This window comes from Centruroides sculpturatus, unplaced genomic scaffold (assembly GCF_000671375.1).
Source record: "Centruroides sculpturatus isolate CEXI.00-Female unplaced genomic scaffold, Cexi_2.0 scaffold290, whole genome shotgun sequence".
NCBI lineage: Eukaryota > Metazoa > Arthropoda > Arachnida > Scorpiones > Buthidae > Centruroides > Centruroides sculpturatus.
The window spans coordinates 227,230-247,478 of NW_019384526.1; the positions used below are offsets into that span (position 1 = coordinate 227,230).

At 28.9% G+C, this 20,249-nt stretch overlaps 1 protein-coding gene across 7 annotated transcripts in view; it reads left to right on the top strand.

Annotated features, from left to right (window-relative positions):
* LOC111622875 (complexin-like) overlaps positions 1–20,249 on the top strand; it is a 244,259-nt gene that overhangs the window by 131,398 nt on the left and 92,612 nt on the right. Inside the window, exon 1 of one of the 7 annotated variants that reach the window (XM_023365319.1) lies at positions 4,204–4,228. The exons of the other annotated variants lie outside the window; for them this stretch is intronic. The gene's annotated coding sequence lies outside the window, so the exon portion shown is untranslated. Of the gene's footprint in view, positions 1–4,203; positions 4,229–20,249 lie in introns of those variants that run through there. 7 annotated transcript variants of the gene reach the window in all.

Consider the following 20,249-nt stretch of genomic DNA (forward strand, 5'->3'; position numbering starts at 1 on the left):
AGCCACAGGAACAATGATTTCAATAGTTGCCTCGCAGTCATCTCGTTATGATGACGTGCTGTTAATGCTTGATAACAGTTATCAAGAGTAATTGTGACTTTTGGACATGCCTTTATTAGTTGCCGATTTAGTTTCCAGTTTCTCAAAATTATTTCCAATGTCATCAAAGTATAAAGTGAAGTACAATTAAAGCTTTCAAAACGCTTCTCGGGATTGGTCTCTTAACAATTACCTGTGTTAACAAAAGTCATGTTGAGATGGATAACAAAGATTTTGGAATAAAAAATTAAGGTTTACAAAATTTAGTGGGGTTTAAATCACATTTTATTAGATATTTCAGGTTTATAATGAAAATAAATTACTTTAAATATTAAGAAACATACGAGAGAAGTGTCTCACTCGAAGTCCAAATTTGCATATTGTGATCAATTAGGGACTCGTTTCACGGTAATTTTCCGTTCAAAAATCTTATTAATTTGCATAAAATATAAAGATTTTTAAATAAATTATTTATTTAATTTGTTTAATTACGCTTAAAAGTACTTAGTGCACTAGTTTAAAATTTCAAAATATGAAACTTCAAAACAGTAATTTCATAAATACAGCAAAACCTGTTCCAACGGAAACCTGTCTAAACGGACAAAATTCTTCGAAACGGAACGATTTTCTGTTTTAAAAAACCTCTTCAAGACGGACACTTGATAAACCGGGAAAATATTTGGTATCTCGCGATTCCGGTATACACAGGTTTTACTATATTATAGTAGTTATTATATAAATACGAATTAATCGATGAAAGCGAATTAATTAAAGGAAATGACCGAAAAATAACTTTTGGAAGAGAAAGATGTTATCGTCTTAATATTGTAATTGAGCATCCTCTTGACAATATCGTAATTTTAAACAGTAAATTGCCGGAGGCGCATTACTCCATTTCCATTGGACTGAATTGAAAACATAGCCCAAGGTTTGTGAAAATGCCTGTCTAGGTTTTGAAATCAAGTCTAAAGAGACCATCTTAAAAGCCTGAGGAAGTGCTTCACTGACATCTTATTATGATGTTTATGAAAGAGATATGGGAGTAAGAGATGGGTTGAGAAATTCCATTCTATTCGATTTAATGGAAGATGCAAATGTTGCATCCTAGATTATTAAATTTTCTTTTCCAAATTAAAGTAATATTGATCGAAAATATCGTATTTTGATTTTTATTTATATATTTGAAATTTTAATAAATGAAATAATTAGTTGTTTACCCCCTCTTCCTTTTAACTTTTCAGAATATTTTTGTAATGATTAGTTATGTATTTTTTATTGAAATTTGATGAGGTTAAATAGTATGGTTTCTGTAGGATAAGACCACGCGACACGTGGACCATCTTTCAAGGTGGTTACTTCACGTGTCCATCGGTGGTCGAGTAGATAAAACCACTGAACGTCACCTAGCCAATGATTGGCAACGTGCAGTTTTCCGGATTTTCTTCACATTGTAACACTTAAATAGGGGGTCAGCTACCTATAGAAAGTCCTCCCTTGACAGATTTCCTACACCTCGCCTTATTCCGACAAATCAAACCGGTACTTTAGTTGATACAGCTCACTAGTGAACGAGTGGTTAAAAGCCATTGAACACAGTTCGTGGGTTCGCACCTGACCGTCATGGCAAACCATTTTTTGACACGCTAAAGTACCTAAGCTACAGTAACTTGATCTTCAAATTACGCTCCCTCATTTAAATTTGGTAGATACCAGTTGAGATATCTCTCATGTAAATTATCAACTGTTCAAACATTGTTATTATGTCGCCAATGAATTCAACTACGATAAAAGACAATAAAAACAAAAATTAAATTAAAAAAAAATTATATGAACGTGATTATCTTTTGTCAAATATAGAATTTTAGCGATTTGAAAATTTAAAAATAAGGTTTTCCGAACGACGATTGGCTGTAGCAGGCAGGGTTCACTCCCATTTGTTTCTTCAGCCAATCGCCTTCGAGTTAGTTACATGTTTCAACCAATCGTTTGTAAGATATTCAACTTAATTTTTCTTTCATATTTCACAGAGGACTGCTAATCTTCATATTCATTTTATTTTATTTGAAATCTATTTTTAATTTTAAAAATAATTAATTTAAAAAAAAGTTATTTAAAAAATTATTTTAATAAATAAAGAAATAATTCAAATATTAATGAAGATTTTGAATGACTTATTTAAGCTTTTTTCTTCTTTTAAATTTTAATACAGGCGAAACTCTGAACAACGGACACTGACGAAAACAGAAGGAAATGGCCGTTGTTGAGAGGTTCGACTGTATTAAAAAATTAATTCATTGATATTGATTCTTCTTTATTCTAATTGTGTAGGTGCTGTGTTAACATTATATATAAGCCAGTTCTTTACATATGTGTTTTTTTTCTTCTAAAAATTGTAAACTTTCTTTTAAATTTATAAGAAGACATAAAATATGTAAATAAACCTCAACTCTTTTGGGGTTCCTCCTCAATCTCTCTTGTAAATTCTATAAATCCTTTAACTGATTATAAATATATTTATAGTATTATTTTATTTATAAAATAATTACAAAACACTATAAACAGAAATTCTTCCATTTAACGATTAGAAAAAGTTTAATCTTTAATTTTTAATTAAAAATTTATAATCTATCTACAATTTAGCAACGTGTATACTGTAGTATTTTGAAATTTTACTATTAAATTATTAACTAAAATATTTTAAAATAAAATTTATGTATGTAAGAATTCGTGAACTGGAGTAATCTACATAAAAACTCTTCTGGCTCACTTAGAAAATCAACTTGAACACACATGGGAGATGATGATGATGTGGAACTCATCGATCTGTAAAGGATCATGTTTACATGTTTGTTGGTTTGTTGCAAGTTCTTCTTCACGCTCCGAAAATTTCCAGATAAACAACAAGTTTCTCACAATCTTCTTCTAATATTCATTGGAATTTCTTTCAAAAACTAATGCTATTTGATTTTTTTAGCCCCTTCTCTTCGTATCTTCATTGAGAATATATCCGTTCTGATGTAAATTCTTCGATGTAACTCTGTTAAAAGGTGTTCTTTCCGAGTGAATTATTTATAAACCCCTTTGGGAATGATTCTTAAATCTCTTGTGAATCATTCGGAATCATTTACTTTTATAGAATATTCTATTTTTATTTTATGATTCTAGTATTAAATATTTATAAAAGTTTATATAAATCTATATTATTAAGTTATTTTAATATACAGTGAAACCTGTGTAAGCTGGAATCGCACTTTACCGAATATTATATTTTTCTTTGGCAGGTTTCCGCTTTAAACAGGTTTTTTTTTAACATAGAAATCGCTTTTATAGTAGACTATTTTTATATTTTATCCTGTAATAAATGTGTTTTTTATGCGTGTATCTCGTACGTTATGCTTCTTCGTCTCATCGTTGAAAGCGGGTTTTAAATAACAATTATTTTATTTTCGAGCCGCATGTAAAGTTTAGAATCATTTTTATTTGTGTATATAAAGGAAATTCAATTAATACTGTTATTTTTACTAAGTATAATTGTTGAAACATCGCCGTTTTGGCGACGTTACTTGAGTCGATGTATCATTAATCTAAAGAAGATTTATTACGCTTCTTGTAATTTATATTTATATTTGAACAATTCTGTAATTTTACAACTAAGTTTTAATCAAAGTTTAAACAATTTCGTACGCGAAACATGCGTTAAGACGCGCAGCAACGCGCAACGTCACTGTTAAAACAATATATTTTTGAAGCATTAGACACAGGAAATAATAAATTACCTTAAAATTTTATCTAATAAGAATGTAATACTTTCAATTTAATTTTTAATAGTGAGTATTTGATAACCTCCAGAAATTCCGGAACTGTCCGTATGTCTGTACTTTATTCTAATCATTCAAAATTATTCTTAACATACAGATATATATTTTAAAAATATCCATTATTAGGCCTATAGAATAGCAATCTATAATGAGTAATAAGTATATAAATCAAAGGTGTTTGTAATGGTAAATAATCATATTCACGATAATGAATAATCACTGACAAATAAATGACGACATTAATAAAGCGAGTCCATTCCTGGCGGTAGAAACTTCTTCCTACTCTTCCAAGATTTCTATTAAAAGATATCGAACATTTCACTTGATAGATGAATAGAAATCGTGCAGCGATAATGGAAAGAACATGTTATGTAAGTGAATATTCTTCTTTAATGTATCTTAATTGAGCATAAAATTTATAACCGCTTCGATGGTTATGCTCTTAGATAGATTGCTGAGCTTTTTTTTTCTTTTTCTTTTGCTGTATTACCTAAATTGCAGTGTCTTATGTCTCAGTACGAGGGGGGAGAAATATGAAAACAGAGGATTCTTCCTTCCCGCAATCGCTGTTTTCTTAAGATATTTGATACAACTTGATTGAAATCGGTTATATTGAAAGCGGGTTCTACTTATTTTTACATTATATGCACACTCATCAACTAAATCATTGTCATTTTTTATGGCACAACTTGCGAAAAATGAGCTCGTAATGCTTTAAAGTGGCTCTGAAAATATCCAATTGTTTTGCTTGTATCTTTACCGATTTGTACACGTGACCCCACATTGATCCACAACGTTTTGGTTTCGGGTTGAATAATTCACGAAGGAGGAAGCTTTGTAATCATTTGCCATCTGAAATGGCGTATGCCCTTGTATAGAACGCTTATTATGCAATTTAAGAATACCCACGGAAAGTTGTATACGTTATAAGGGGGGAAAGGAAGGGAGAAAAGTTTTGCTCAATTGAAAACGCGCGGTTTGCTAAGAAAACAAATGCATCAAATGCCCCAGAAGGAAATCGATATTTAATTTTTAAGTCGAATGAGACGTTACAAATCGATTTCTTAATCGAATCGATTTGTGAATCGATATTGTTTTCGGAAATAAACAAAGATTTCTTTTTTTTTCTTTTTATTTTATAAAAGGTGTGTAAATAAACTCTAAAATTTACTTCCGAGTTGGTTAAAATGACCTGTTATCTCTCTGGGGATCCGGAATCGAATCCTAGCGAAACCCAGGAATATTTCGGGGGTTCCGCCCCAGATACTTTACCCCCTATCGTAATTGATAAGTCCACCTGGGCCTGCCCAACTCACAGATATGATTTTAAAGGCCTTCTTGATGCATATAGGACGAAAGAAAGAAGTCTCTAGCTATAGCTCTGTGAATCTGAAATCGAATCCTAGCGAACCCCAGGAATTTTTCGGGGATCTGTTGGGCCTCATCCTTGATCGGAACGTCCCCATGGTAGCCTGTCGAAGGTATGATTTAAAAAGGCCATCTTGATGCTACAGAGCTAAAGAGACAAAATGAAAAAAAAAATTTAAAAATTGCTTTTAATTGATTGTATATCGACTTATAGCCTGGTTTTTATTATTTTTCTGCATTATTTTTTTTAATTTTAAGCATTACAATAATACTTTTATTTACTTTTAAGTATTTTATGTTAGATTTCGGATAAAATGCTTAAAGAAAAATATTATTGGTAGATGTAAATATAAATCCACCTTTTTTTTTTTACCTCCAACCAATCAGCGTTAAGTTAAACTCTATTACCAACCAATGTTTGTAGCGTAATGTTTTGAATCATTTTATCTAACGTATTTAGCAGTGGACTAGTTATTAATTTCGATTACTTTATATTTGGTTTCTGTAAATAAAAAAAATAATTTTTTTAAATATTAATTAATTTTTAAATAAATATATGAAATCTGTAATAAAATAAAGTATCGTTGTAGAAATTTTTATCTGAATGTAAATAATATAATACCGATCATAATTACGGATTTGGATCGATAAATAAATTAATTATAAAAAACTTTTACTTAGATAATTAGAATTAGAAATATAATTACATTAAAAATATCATTAATAATTAGAAAATAAGCGATAAGATAAACGGGAACAGATTTTTTTAAAGCTGTATCTTTACTTCATTGGCTGTTTTATAACACAGCAAAAGTAAAGCAATCGGTGAAAAAATTACCCTCGAAAATATATTTTTACATTTTCGGAGTCGCGACCTTAAAACATCGAGAAATGCAAAGAAGTTGGGTGTTTTAAATATGTATGGTTGCTAGTATGTGGGGGGCACGATTTTATTCCCCTACTTTGAAGCTTAATAACTCGCGTGCCTTCTGTCAAAAATTTATAAAATTTCACATGGAGATTTGTGTATTAGGGACAAACGTTCGTAGAAATTTGCAGGAAAATCGGACCACTGGTTTGGGAGATATGGCCTAAATCCCTTAATATACCCGAACCAATCTTAAGTATTAAATGTGATGTGGTCATCATTAGGGATGAAAAGGTGAAAAGAAATAAAGAATGCCGGGAAAGTCCAGCGACAGTGTTGCCAAATCTTTTAAATGTTAATTATTTATTGACGAAATTTATCGTATTGATTTGAAATTCAAAGTGTTATCCTGATTCCAAGATGTAGACGATGTTTTATCCTCTTGATATTGAATATCTGAAGAAACAGGATATATCATTCTTAATCAATATTGAAGTAATATTCGTTATAGCTTAATATCTGTCGCGTGATATTATTTTTAGTAACCATTCCATCATAAAACTCTGAAAAACTTTCAAAGTATTTTCTTTATCACTGAGTGATGATTCATGTCACATACTTTACATATTTATCTGTTAGTACCCTACTTTACTACTTTTAACACACCTTAATCAAGTGTAGAGAAGTTCGAAATAACTTTTTCTGATTTGATTTTTTATGAAAATTCATGCATAGCGTACAGTTGACTCTCGATATAGTGAATTTTCGATAGGTCTTTGCTACTCTCTATGTACACAGTACTGTATATACAATTGCTACTCTTTTTAAGTTTGCTTAGAGTTATGAATATTTAGCATACCCTCGATATAGTGAACTCACAAAAGAGTTTAGAAACCACTATATATTCAAAACTGTGCGTCATCGCATATAACGTACTCTCGATATAGTGAATAGTTGGCCTTTGCTATTACTTATATATACTGTGTATAGGCTACACAGTATGCATAGTTGCTTCTATTTACCGTAACTCACAATTTTCAACCCTCGATATAGTGAATTCTTTTGATAGTTTACTATATCCACTATGTATGGAACGATACTGTAATATCTTCCTTATGTATTTTCAAAGAATTAATTGAGGAATTACTAAGTTTATGTCACAAAATTTCACATTAAAGGTATATTAGACACGTTTGTAACGCAGGCAGACATACAACCAGACAGATACACAGAAAAAAAAAATAAAGAGATTTTTCACATTTAAATTGAGAAAAATCGATTTTTAATACGAACTTACTTCAATCTATTAATTAGTGGGGTCAATATTTAACTAGTGATTCAATTAAAGAATCTGAATTTTGACCAGATGACTCCTATTTAATATTCAGTGTGACGAGTGAGTTCTGTGTGTTTGCTCGAAGATATTAAATTAACAAAGATGTATATCAGAAATTCAATATCTGGGATTGCAAAGGGGGTGGTTTATCTTGATGTCATTAAGTAGAGTGCAAATAAAAGCATGGAAATTTTATTTATAATTATTAATTTTGATAGAGATTTATTCGTCATCATAATTACAAAGACGACATTGAACAGAAAGGAATATTATTAATATTACCTTAAGCAAATTTCTAACTTATATCGATTTGTACAGTTGAAATTTGTAGTTTCGTGTGTACTTAGTAAGCTTATAGATTTGGTTACACAAGAAAAATATATATGATTTAATTAATTAAACATTTAGGGAGAATTTATTTATTTAGATTTTTCTTACATTTGAAATTTATTTACATTGACTTAAATGTTTGGAATAATCAACAAGAACGTTTCAATTATAACATCCTGAGAGATTAAATATTCGCATGGAAATGTTTAGAATTTTATTATTTTTAGTATTTTATTAATTACAATTTTAATAGGAATTTAGTTTAATATATAAATCAGTTGAGAGGGGCCTTGCCAGTATGAATTTATAAAACTATTAGTTTTTTATGTGTAATTTTGATGGTAACATATAGTTTAGTGTACTGTATGTATCAGTTTGTACAGGCCGGCTACAAGTTTTGGGGCCTCGAAAAAGTGGGGCCTCAAAATATTTTCCAAACCGAATTTTATTTGACAGGTTTTCTTAGAAATTTGAAAGTGCGAGGCCCTTCTGAGAGAGGATCATCAGTCTGAGGTCCTAAAAATTGATGTTTGAGCCTGCCCTGAGTTTACATATATATATTTATTTAGTTTTTGAGTGTTTATTTTTCTGTATTTGTGATTAGTTGGGTGTTAGGTATTTGTTTGCAGTATTATATAATATATATTATACAAACAGAAAGGAACAAATAACCACACAGAAATACACAGGCAAATACCATACAACCACAAACACAAAAAAATAAACACTCAGAAACTCGAGAACGTGGACAAATATACACTAAATGCACATAAATATATTCATTTTCATGTGTGTATATTTGCCTACACACTTCAGCTTATGTGTGTGTTTGTACTTCCGTGTGGTTTATTTGTTTATTTTTCTTTGTGTTTACACGTAAACACAAAGATAAATGAGCAAATAATCACAGGAAACGGTTTAAAATGCACATTAATACAGATCAAAATTTAAAATTTTATATAATTATTATAATATAATCGTAAAATAATATAATTTACCGCTTTAATTCACCTACAAATCGACTGTAAAATCTTTAGAATTCGAATTATATAAGTTAAGTTATTTTGTTCGCCTATAAATTGACTTGGGTATCTTTAAAAAGTTTCTTTTCCTGTCGATCAGGAAATAGGTTTAACCTCCCCCATTTCGACCCCTTGACACCCTTTACAAGAAATATTGCTATTGGTCAATAGGGCTAGACGATTGATACCGCTTGATGGCTTTCCCTTTTCTTTGATGTAACCAAGCGAAGATAATAGGGTACTGCTCTTTATTGAAGTAATCACGTGGACGGGATAAGCCAACAGGATATAGTATTGTATAATAAAAAAGTTAAGAGAATTTGAGGTCTGTTGTACTGTAAGCGAGTACAGAAAATAGAGCTTAGCATTGTACGCATGGTCATAAAAACCAGAATTATAAAAGTCGTATGTATGAAATCCATTATAGAAGAGGCATTAATGATGATATTCATCTTGGATATATATTTTTTTTCAATTGAATAATTGAAATTTTAGGAGTTTTAATTGAATATTCCTTATTTATTCAACGTTTTTTAAATATATTTCTTTAGTTTTTTTAATATGTATTTGTAAATCTGCTAAAAAGAAACACACATGTATCACCCCTAATTACTAAGGGATGCGAGTCTAATTCTAATATACGGGTCTAGAAGAGGCGCAGTTTGGCCACCGTATCCAATAACATACAGGAAAACCAGAAGAAATCGTATGGGAGAGACATAATCTATGGTAAGAATCATATTGTAAACTTCACTATTGAATCAAAATTTTGGTTAGAGGATCATAATTCTTACGAGCATCTCTACACTTAAAGGTGGTAAAAAATACTGCACTTATATACAAAAAATTTATACTAGTCGTAAAGCGAGTATATATCGTATAAATTACGTTTAAATAATTGAAAATATCGAATTGTTGTAAATTATCTGCTTATAAAGATTATAGAATATTTAAATAGGCTATATTCTTTTAACAGATCTTTTAAAAGGTCATCTTATCGCTTCTCTATAACACGACACGTGCTACTTAGCATCACATTTCTCTCCAGTGATGATAAGATGTAATTAAGTTTTCACACGTTAAAAATTCAAGAATAAAAATAATTTCTTTCCTCTAATCTTTTTCTTATCTTAGCAGCTTTGATAATAATAATAATTATTATTATTTAAATACAAATTTCACTTCATTTTTTTTTTATTTTTTTGTAAATCTTTACGTTGGCTTAAACATGAAATTTTTACCCTAGAATTTGTGATGTATTATTTAATGAAATAATTATAAAAATAATTTGTATATTCAACGAAATTTTACTTAAATATCATATCTATAAATACGATATAGGCTAGTATAGTACATTTTCTATCTAGGAAACTCTCTCGATATAGTAGAATCCCTACATGGTAGACTCTCGATGAAGTATATCTTGCGATATAAGACTCAATAAAGTGATCGCTCAATGGCTTAATCATTCACTGTATTAAGAGTTAACTATATAAATAAAGAATAGAAAGAAGGACAAAACTGTTCACTATATCGAAAACCCCTTCTAATTATAAATATCAATATAATATCGATTTGATAATTTTTCCTCGCATTCTCGAAGGTTTTTTAGAACTTCATTTGCATAGAAACACAATTAAAAATGATTTTAATTAAATTTTTTTGAATTTACTAGCCTCACTTATACAATTAAACATGGCTGATGCTGCATTCTACGATGTTAAACCTATCGACTAATCCTAAGGATTAAAATTTAACTTTAATTTAATCTTGTTCTAGTAATTAGCCACTTAATTTTTCATAAATTCCTTACTTAAATTTTGAGATTTTATATGTATTAGTTAGTAGTTTTATAATATTTAATACTTTAAAAGATTCCAACGTCTGTGTGATGGTGAAATGCCCATTATTAACCTGCCATATATATCAATGGAATCGATTAAATCCGTGAAGAATGGAATCGACTAACCTTAGAAAAACTTTGAGAAATGGGCTTAAGGATTCGATACCGAATTTTCCAGATGAAAAAATCAAGCTATTGTGCATCTAGCCAATGGGTGAATTCCTTACATTGCCTGATGGGTTATGAACATCGTTATATCAGAATCACTATCATTTTACTGCCGTTATCGTTTAAACCGCCCTAAAACTGTTCAGAATTGCCACCCCGTCTGTATACATTTTTTTTCATCTCTTGTCTTCCTCCTCCTCCTCCCCCTCTTCTTCTTCTTCTTTCGGTTTATATGGAGATGCTAACCGTGTAAGCTCTTTCTCCGAATAGACACCTCTTGTCTTCCAACATCCCTACTGTCCCAAGAGGGCGCTTCAAGGCGCCCCTGCTTTGCAGCGCCCTCTTGAGTCTTCTACAATCCTCAATGGGATGGTAGCGCCCTCTTTGGAATATCATTGAATTAAATTGTACTAAAATACTTATTTTTAGACATATTTAACTTCAAATTCGTATCTAAAAACCTTCCTTTAATGCAATTAAAAAAAATAATAATACATAAAATTACGTTCAAAATTTATAAATAATTATTAAAGATTATTCTTTCTTCAACAGAATGATCGATTTTATAATAATAATTATAATAATAATAAAAAGTAGAACAATAATCCTTTGTTTTTGCTGATATAAAATTCTACTAATTAGGAAACTTAGTTATAGATTTATAACTTTTATAATGAGAAAAATCGAATTTCTATTTTTAGAATGATTTATAAATTTTGTTTTATTACTTATTAAATTTAAGATTCAATTGATTGTCAATGGTTATATTTACTGTAAAAGGATTTTAGATCGATTTCCTTTGAAGAATATAATAATATAAATCTTCAATTTTTTATTGGAGAATGTTTATATTCTCTTTTATAAGCTTAATATTAAATAATTTAATATAAATAACTGGTTAAATATTTATGAAAATGATATAAATTACATTATTTAATTGTAGTCTTAGCCTGTTCTTTAAATCGCTTACACTAAAAGGTTGTAAAAATTAACGAATAAATTATTATTTTGATTATATATATATGTTATTGTTTTTTCTTTATGCTATATCTTTCGAAATGGTAAGGAAGTCGCATCGCATCGCATCGTGTCGCGTCGTACTTCACAGCGCGACGCGATACAATGCGGTTTCTCTTGATCTCCATTTTCTTCTATAGCCTTGTTCTGTATACAATATAATTTCATATACACGCTAAACCATAATAATGTCTTATAAAATAATAGAATAATATGCAAATATTTTCAATTTTCTCTCGATTCCTTGGCATATTTTTAATATTCAATCGCAATTTTCTTGTATAAACAAGCCTTAAAAAGAAGGCTGTGACATAGAAGTAATGTTTAGAAATGGTTTGCTTTCTTTCTTTTATTGGTTTAGTATATACAGAAAGATACATCAATCGAATATGTATAGTACGTATGATATATATTTTATCGAATTCAAGCAATAAAATTGCACATACCAAAACCAAACTGGAAATGACGAACCACAAACTGCGATAAAACGAGAATCTCGAGAGCATTTTTCCATTTGTTTAAAAGTAAATTTACTTTATCACGTTTCTGTAAGGCATTAGTGGTAAGTCTATACCACATTTCGAAATTGTTAATACTTAAGTGTATCTCTAAGCGTATAATGAGTTGAATATTCTCAGATAGTAGTTAATTGTTTCAGTTAAGGAGTCGCTAGGAAAATTACCAGACGTTGAAATTTCAATAATAAGGATATTAATGTAGAAACTTTATAATTACGCTATTCAGATTCTTAAATTTTTAAAAATGAATGTTTAGTTTGACTTTTATTATATTTAGTATAATAAGTTTAGTTAAATATATTGTATAATTAAATTTATAAGTTTAAATGTTTAAAAGAGAGAGAAAAATCTTATAAAATTAAGAGATACGCATGTTTTTAATATTTCTACCAATCGTCGTTCAGATATGCATATCGTTAACCAATCAATATCAAAGATCTTTGAAACGTAATCGCGCATTTATCGTTTATATCTAGCTGAAGACCACTTATGTTCTTAATAATTTTTTTATTAATTTAATTTTTTTTGTTTTAATATTTATTAAAGTTTATTTTATAAACAGAACATTTTTCTATAAATGTGCATATATACGTATATATAGTCTACAATGAATTTTTGATATAGTGAACTCTTATTTAGTATATCAAGGGTTTACTATATATTATGTTATATAAATATTTAGTTATTAAAAATATATATATATATATGTTTTAAATTATTACGGTTTTATATTAATTAACTTATTAAATAAAACATATTATTGAATTAATTTGGTGTTCTCTGTGGAAACTCAGACGTTATTCTTACACTTTTCAAAGAACTTGTAATATAACGATTATAAACGCTTAAAACACCGAAAAATTTATAAAATTCCTAACTTTTCCATTTAATTTTTTCTTAATTAATAAATCTACTGCTTACAGAACTTCAATAGGAACAGTTAGATTTGTTTCTACTGTTATAATGCCTTGTGTTATAGGCATTATAATAGATACTAATTCATACTATGTATTAATTAATGCTAGGTACTAATACTATGTACTAATTACTGCTAGGTACTAATACTATGTACTGTACTAACTACTGCTAGGTATTAATACTAGATACTAATTCATATTAGGTACTAATTTATAATTACAATAGTCTGTTGTATAAATAAATAGTTTATATAGGGCAAAATTGAAGTAAGTGTTATATGAAATTTAAGATCGGTATATTATAACTTATATTAAAAAAATAATAATAATAAAAGTCAGTTAAATGCCAGAAGGCATTGCTCAACTGATTCACGATATTGAGTTATAGAAAGTTAAGAAAACGAAATTTTGTTAGCCTTTTCTTATATCTGGAAAGGTTTCTATTAAGTTGTGTCTAGATTCGTATAAAAATTTAATTCCAATCGAAAATTTTATCGATTTTTAATCAGAAATTTTGATAAAATATAAATTTTTTAGCAAAAATTATTAATTTCGATCAAGATAGGCTCACTTAATAAACTGAAAAACAATATTTATTTTGGATATAATTAAATAAAACTGTTAGAAAAATTCCTTTTAACAATCTTTAAATTGTGAATTGAAGTCTAAATTTGCTTTGATTTATCTATTAAAGAGCTAAATTATATATTAAGTTTGAGTGAAACTATTATAATATATGCCATAAGAGTTAAATTAATTTAAATTTTATTATTTTTAATAAGTAAAAGAGGCAGCTATAACAATTTTTAAGATAGAAATTNGAGCTAAAGAGACAAAATGAAAAGGCAGGGTTCACTCCCATTTGTTTCTTCAGCCAATCGCCTTCGAGTTAGTTACATGTTTCAACCAATCGTTTGTAAGATATTCAACTTAATTTTTCTTTCATTTTTTTACGCATTTTAACTTATAAAAATTTTATAAGTATATTTACTCGAAGGAAATTAGTTTTAAAAACATACATATTTATATAATTTCCATACTTAGACACGTGTTTATCTGTATACACATATAAAAAAATTGAAAATCATTCAATACTTATGCATACCTAAGGGGTAAGACTTTAACTTTACAACTCTTAAAGCATTCCTCTTCAATTCTTATGGATCAGGTAGTTGAAGAAGTCTGACGATTTTTGCCCAGAGGGTAACACTTCGTGACTTCTGGACAGAACTTAAACGTGTCGAAAACCAATGCTATGTTTTGTCCTAGTCGCACTTGGCCTGGAGATAAGATTGCTCAGGTGTTGAAAGATTTTTTCCGATCGATATGGCCACACACACACACACAAACACACACTACAGTTGTGTCATAAGAAAGTTCTCCAAACTCAGTTGTTAGTACTCTTGTTAAAAAGAATATCGTTCACACTCTTCTTCTTCTATACGTTTGGATAAAGGTAACTTGTCACGAAATCTTTTATCCTAAAGCAAACTTTTATAAAGCTTGTGGCTTATTTTTCTTTCCGCTAATGGCTCAGAAATATAACCTTTTAATTCAATTTCTATTTTATTAATTATTTGACTTAAAAATTCCAGGTTTTTACTAACTTTTTCAACTCGTTAATTAAGAAAAATTCGGTATGTTAAAGAAAATCTTAATAAAATATTTGGTTTTTTGCTTTAAGAACTGCTATAATATTTATTAATCGCGTAAATATTTTATAAATTTTGAAGCGCTCGTTTTAAATAAATAATAATCTTTTTTTTAAACAAAAAGTTATATAATAAAATGAATATTTTATAAATTGAAAAATTCTTAATATAAATATTCTTATGAGTCAATCAAGCGTAAAATATTATAGAGATTTAATGGAGTAGAAAGCGCGATTCTGAACGTCACATCAATTTTATTTTAAAAATACGCCTTCAAAAGTATCAAATTATAAACAGAATAAAAAGAAATGAATTTACTTTTTCGGTATGAATAAAAAATTTCGAATGTTTTTAACAAGAAAAAAATTAAATTAAAAGATTTAAATGAATATATGTCGTACGCTGCGATATATGTAATATACATAGTTTAGGTTCTCTAACCAATCAGCGTTATTTAAGGCTATTTACATTAACAACGATTGGTTGGAAATTTTAAAATAACGACGTTTTGACCAATCCTGTCACGCCTTCTATCTTACACAATTTATATAGATTTATTTGTTTAATTTTTTAAATTATTATCAACTTAAATAAATAATTTATAAATATTAAAGCTCTACCTTTGTTTATATACGACACGTGGATGATGTACGTGGGGATGTCTACCTGGAGGATTTTTTAAGGGAAACTGGCCCCTATTTAGGTGTTATAAACCAAGAAAATTCCACGTTAGCGAGGTGGAACCCACGATTAATGTTCTGTAGTTTTTATTCATTCGTCCACTGATGGATTAAAGCTTTACATAGGTTTAAAAGATTTCAGAATTTTTAAATAAAATTTTCGTATAAAATATTAGCAATATTTTCTCTTAAAAATTCATTCATTATTATTTTTTAAAAGCGTAGAAAAAGCCTTAGTATCGTTCTTACATCCGAGAATATAAGGCATGCAAATCTGATCTCCTTAATGAACTTCATGAATATTTAGCAGCATCCTTTAAGGGGTGATCCGACGTGAAAGAGAGATATCATCAATCAATTTTGATGCAATATCCACGCCATGCAAATAATTAAACATTAATTAATTTAATATTTTTTTTAAAAATTATTATTATTATTATTTTATTATTATTATTATTAGAATGCTTCGCAGAAAACTTTATCTTATTAAGATGAAACGTCGTTAGGTATTGATGATTACAGAAGGGATTTAGAGTTTAATAATTCATATTTTCCGAATTCTTAATTAACATAAAATTTCAATAATTAGTTTTAATTGTTAATTATTAAGTTTGAAGTTTATTAGAATTACTTTTATCCTGATTATCGATGGGATTTATTGATATAAAAACGTTTTAAATTGTCATTAATGAGGAGAATTACTTGAAATTTAATTCTTTTTTGGGGGGAATTGTAAAGGATTTGGTTTTATAAAATTGTTTTCTTTCTAAAATAATGACTTCTATGCTTATAGAACCGTTTTTTAGAAACCGAATTCCCGAATTTCTTCCAGTAAGATCAGGGATTTGACTTCGTTTCACTTGTAAGATGATGACTCTCGTAAGAGTAGTGCTATTTTTAAAGACGAAATTCTCGATTTTTTACAGGAAATGTCAGGAATTTTATTTCTTAAAATGGTTTTGTTGGAAAGAACACGGCTTACGTAAGTATGGAACCGCTTTTAGAGGCGAAATTCCAGATTTTTTTTTTTCCAAAGCCACGTGTTTTTTTTCTCATTGTTTCGTCATTGTAGCGTATGATGAAATCTTTAAAATACCACTTAACACCTCTTTAGAAGCATTGTTATGTAAAGTATAGAATAAATTCGAAAATACTTGACCAGTAAATCGGAAAATTTCAACTTACCGGACCATTATCTGCATTACATAACCGAATAATCACGTATAATCATGCTATAGATTTATTTATTATATTCCCTTTTGAATATCACAATTATTCGTAGGGTATTAATTAGCACATCATTGTGTTAAAATCTGTAGTTTTTTTTTCTATATAATTTCATGTTATTATCTTATTTCTTCCTGTATTTTTGGTATTTTCTTTATTAAGAACAAGTAAATCATTATAGGAAAAGCTACATATACTCAAGGGTTAAAGAAAGAGTAGTTTCAGAGGAATGATACTTATATAGAACTTTATTAATCTCTTAGATTCTACTTCCATTTATGCTCTTCTCCAGTTTGTTTTTAATTAGTTTTTCTAGCAATAGATTTAATCTAAAAATAATTTTTATAGCTATCCTTAATTATAATTAATGTATATTAAAATTAAGAACAATATTTTTTGGTAAATTTTGATAGGAACCAGTTTAAAATAAGTTATAAAGTCAAGAAATTATTAAAATTAAATCTGTAAGTTGTGGACATTTTCATTCTTTACAGATAAATTTATGAGGTGTTGATGATTAAAAAATAAGCTTTTTTTGGTATTCATAAATAAAATTATTAATCAAATTAATTGGTCCAAAATGTTTACAAAGTTTAAAATAATCTGGAATATTATAAAATGTTGTAAATAACAAATAAATAAAATTTGTTATATCATCATTTTCATCATTCTTTTCCTCATCCTTCTCATTCTCATCGCCATTCTCATTGTCGTCATCTATATCCGCCTCTTCCTTCTTCTCATTTTCATTTTTTTCCTACACTTCCTAGTCACCATTATCATTCTCCATTTCATCAGCGTTACTCTCCTCCTCCTTCTCCTCCTCCTCATTATCATCATCTTTATCCTCCTTTTCCTTCTCATTATCCTCTTTGTCATTCACATCCTTATTCTCTTCTTCATCACCATCTTCAATTTTTCCTCATTATCATCTTTATTCTCCTCATCATTCTCCTCGTCAATCTCTTCCTTTCTTCTTCCTTTCTTTTCATCCTTATTCTTCTTCTCTTCATTTTCCTCTCCCATCCTCCTTTTCCTCCTCCTCTCCTCCTCCTCCTCATCATCTTTATTCTCCTCATCATTATTCTCTTCCTTCTCTCATCATCATTATCATCATCATCCTGTTCCTACAAATTGTTGGGTCAGGATAGCCAGTATTTCCATTCTTTATCATCACATAATTTCACTGTCATGTAATATTTTCTCTTCCTGGATCTTCACTCACTTTATTTATATTTATATAAGTATAATGAAGATAAACCTCTTAATATTATGAAAAGTATTTAAATTATTAAATATTCTTCTTTATAATTCTTCAAAAATTGTTTTAAAAATATTTTCTGACATTTATATTTTATAATAATTTAAACTCTTTTTATTGATTAAATTTACTAATTAATAATTATTAACGATCCACTGCAGAGGAAAGTTAGTCTCGTTCACATGTACGAAGGTTTACGAGTATACAGGCTGGCCCAAAAGTCAGTTAATCATTATAAAAACTCGACTGTTTTCAATTGGTAAAATCTTATATAACGATTTAAACACGTTTTTCTAAACTCGTAACTGTAACACGCGAAACGAAATGCGTTAACTGATTTTTGGGCCACCCCATTTTTGTATAGGCCCTATATTTTATTTATTATTATTATTTTTTTACATTTTCTTCGGTTAAAAAGGATTTTACAACGTAATTTCAATCGAATTTCCGCACTTTGAAGGAAGGAAAACGTAACATTTACAAAGTATTGGAAGCAAACGTAACATAGTTTAACAGAAGTATTTTTTCCCTCATTTAAAAGTCTTGCGTTGGAGAAATTTCGAATGTTTTCGAGCGTGAATGAAAAGTAATTGAATCTAGTCGAAGTAATTCACTCGACAACGTTTTGTAAAACCCGTGAAAGTGATCGGTGCCATTAGTATAGTAAATACGAGAGGTTGATGATAGACACGTAACATCATTACCTTTGTCGAGCGAGATATCCAGTAAAACCCTTGTGATTACCCAACACAGTCTGGCGATAGATGAGATGGCCAAATCTAATGAAGTTTTCCCAAATTGCATTTCCTCACTTGCTTCATTTATAACATATTTTTTCATACATACAGAGACGTATCGTCCCTATCGGAATATAAATGTAACTACTCGGTTCTGATGTCTTATATTTTTTGTTGAAAAAGAAATGAATTTTTGCCGCAGATTTTAATATCAGTTAACCGAAAATGGTTCAAAACAATTGAATTTTTTTGGCCACTAATTTTATATAAATACAGTCAACCGAATCGTAAAATATTCAATTATAACTTATTGGGTGTCTTATAAGTCAGATACCGTAGGCTCAGATGATATGTTTGATGTGATTGCACACAGATTTACATGGGTGATCCAATCATTACACACCTTACAATGTCAGGAATCATGGGCTCACGTGCATTCAGTCTTCTTGTTACGTGTGTAATGGGCAATTCTTCAAATGGGTAAGCGACGTCGTTTTTTTTTTGTTCATAAAGCCTTCAAGTGACACGTGGATAAAAATTCATCTGTGTGAGTTCGGGACTATGTGGGTTCTTTACATAGTCCAACGTTCCTCTAAGTATATATAACCTTACATAGTTTACTATTGTAGTATCGATAAACATCACATTTCCAGTATTAAAGTGCATTATACTTGTACAGTCGACCCTCCTATAACACTGTTGATAATTCCGTTTAATATGAATTCCATGTTGTACGAGTCACTTAGATTTTACAAATACATGAGCCTTTCACAGCCCGACACACGTATTTGTAAAATCTAAGTGACTCGTACAACATGGAATTCATATAAAACGGAATTATCAACAGTGTTATAGGGGGTCAACTTGTATTTACTTCAGATTGATGTAGTGAGTCGTGGGTTCGCGCCCCATCAGTATGCTAGCCGCGTGAAGTTTTCCGAATTTTATTCACGTGTTTAATACCTAAATAGGGGTCATTTTCTCATAACTTTCCCATAGAAAATACTTCTTGGACGTATTTCCTTTGGCAAGTGTTGTGTTGTCAAATCCCAACAATACAATAAGATCGATGCTATTATCTAAAGAATTTCGCTTATTTTTTTAAATTATTAAGAGGGAATCGCTTATATATTTTTAAAATTTAAATAGTTATGATAAAAAAAAATTGAAAAATTCTATATTCAAATTAGAGACGAATAAATTCTAGATTAATTTTTTTCTCTTTACTCTAGATTTTTTTTGAATGAAAATATTTAAATAATTTAAGAATTAATTAGCTAAAAAGTATATTTATTTAATAATTCTTTAATATAATTCTAAAGATTTGAAAGAATATCGTATAAATTCTATTTCTAATGTACGAATAAACGACGAATTCATACATTAACGTTGAAAAAAAAAATAAACAAACTCGAAACATTTAGTGTAATTCTCAAGTAATATGTTAC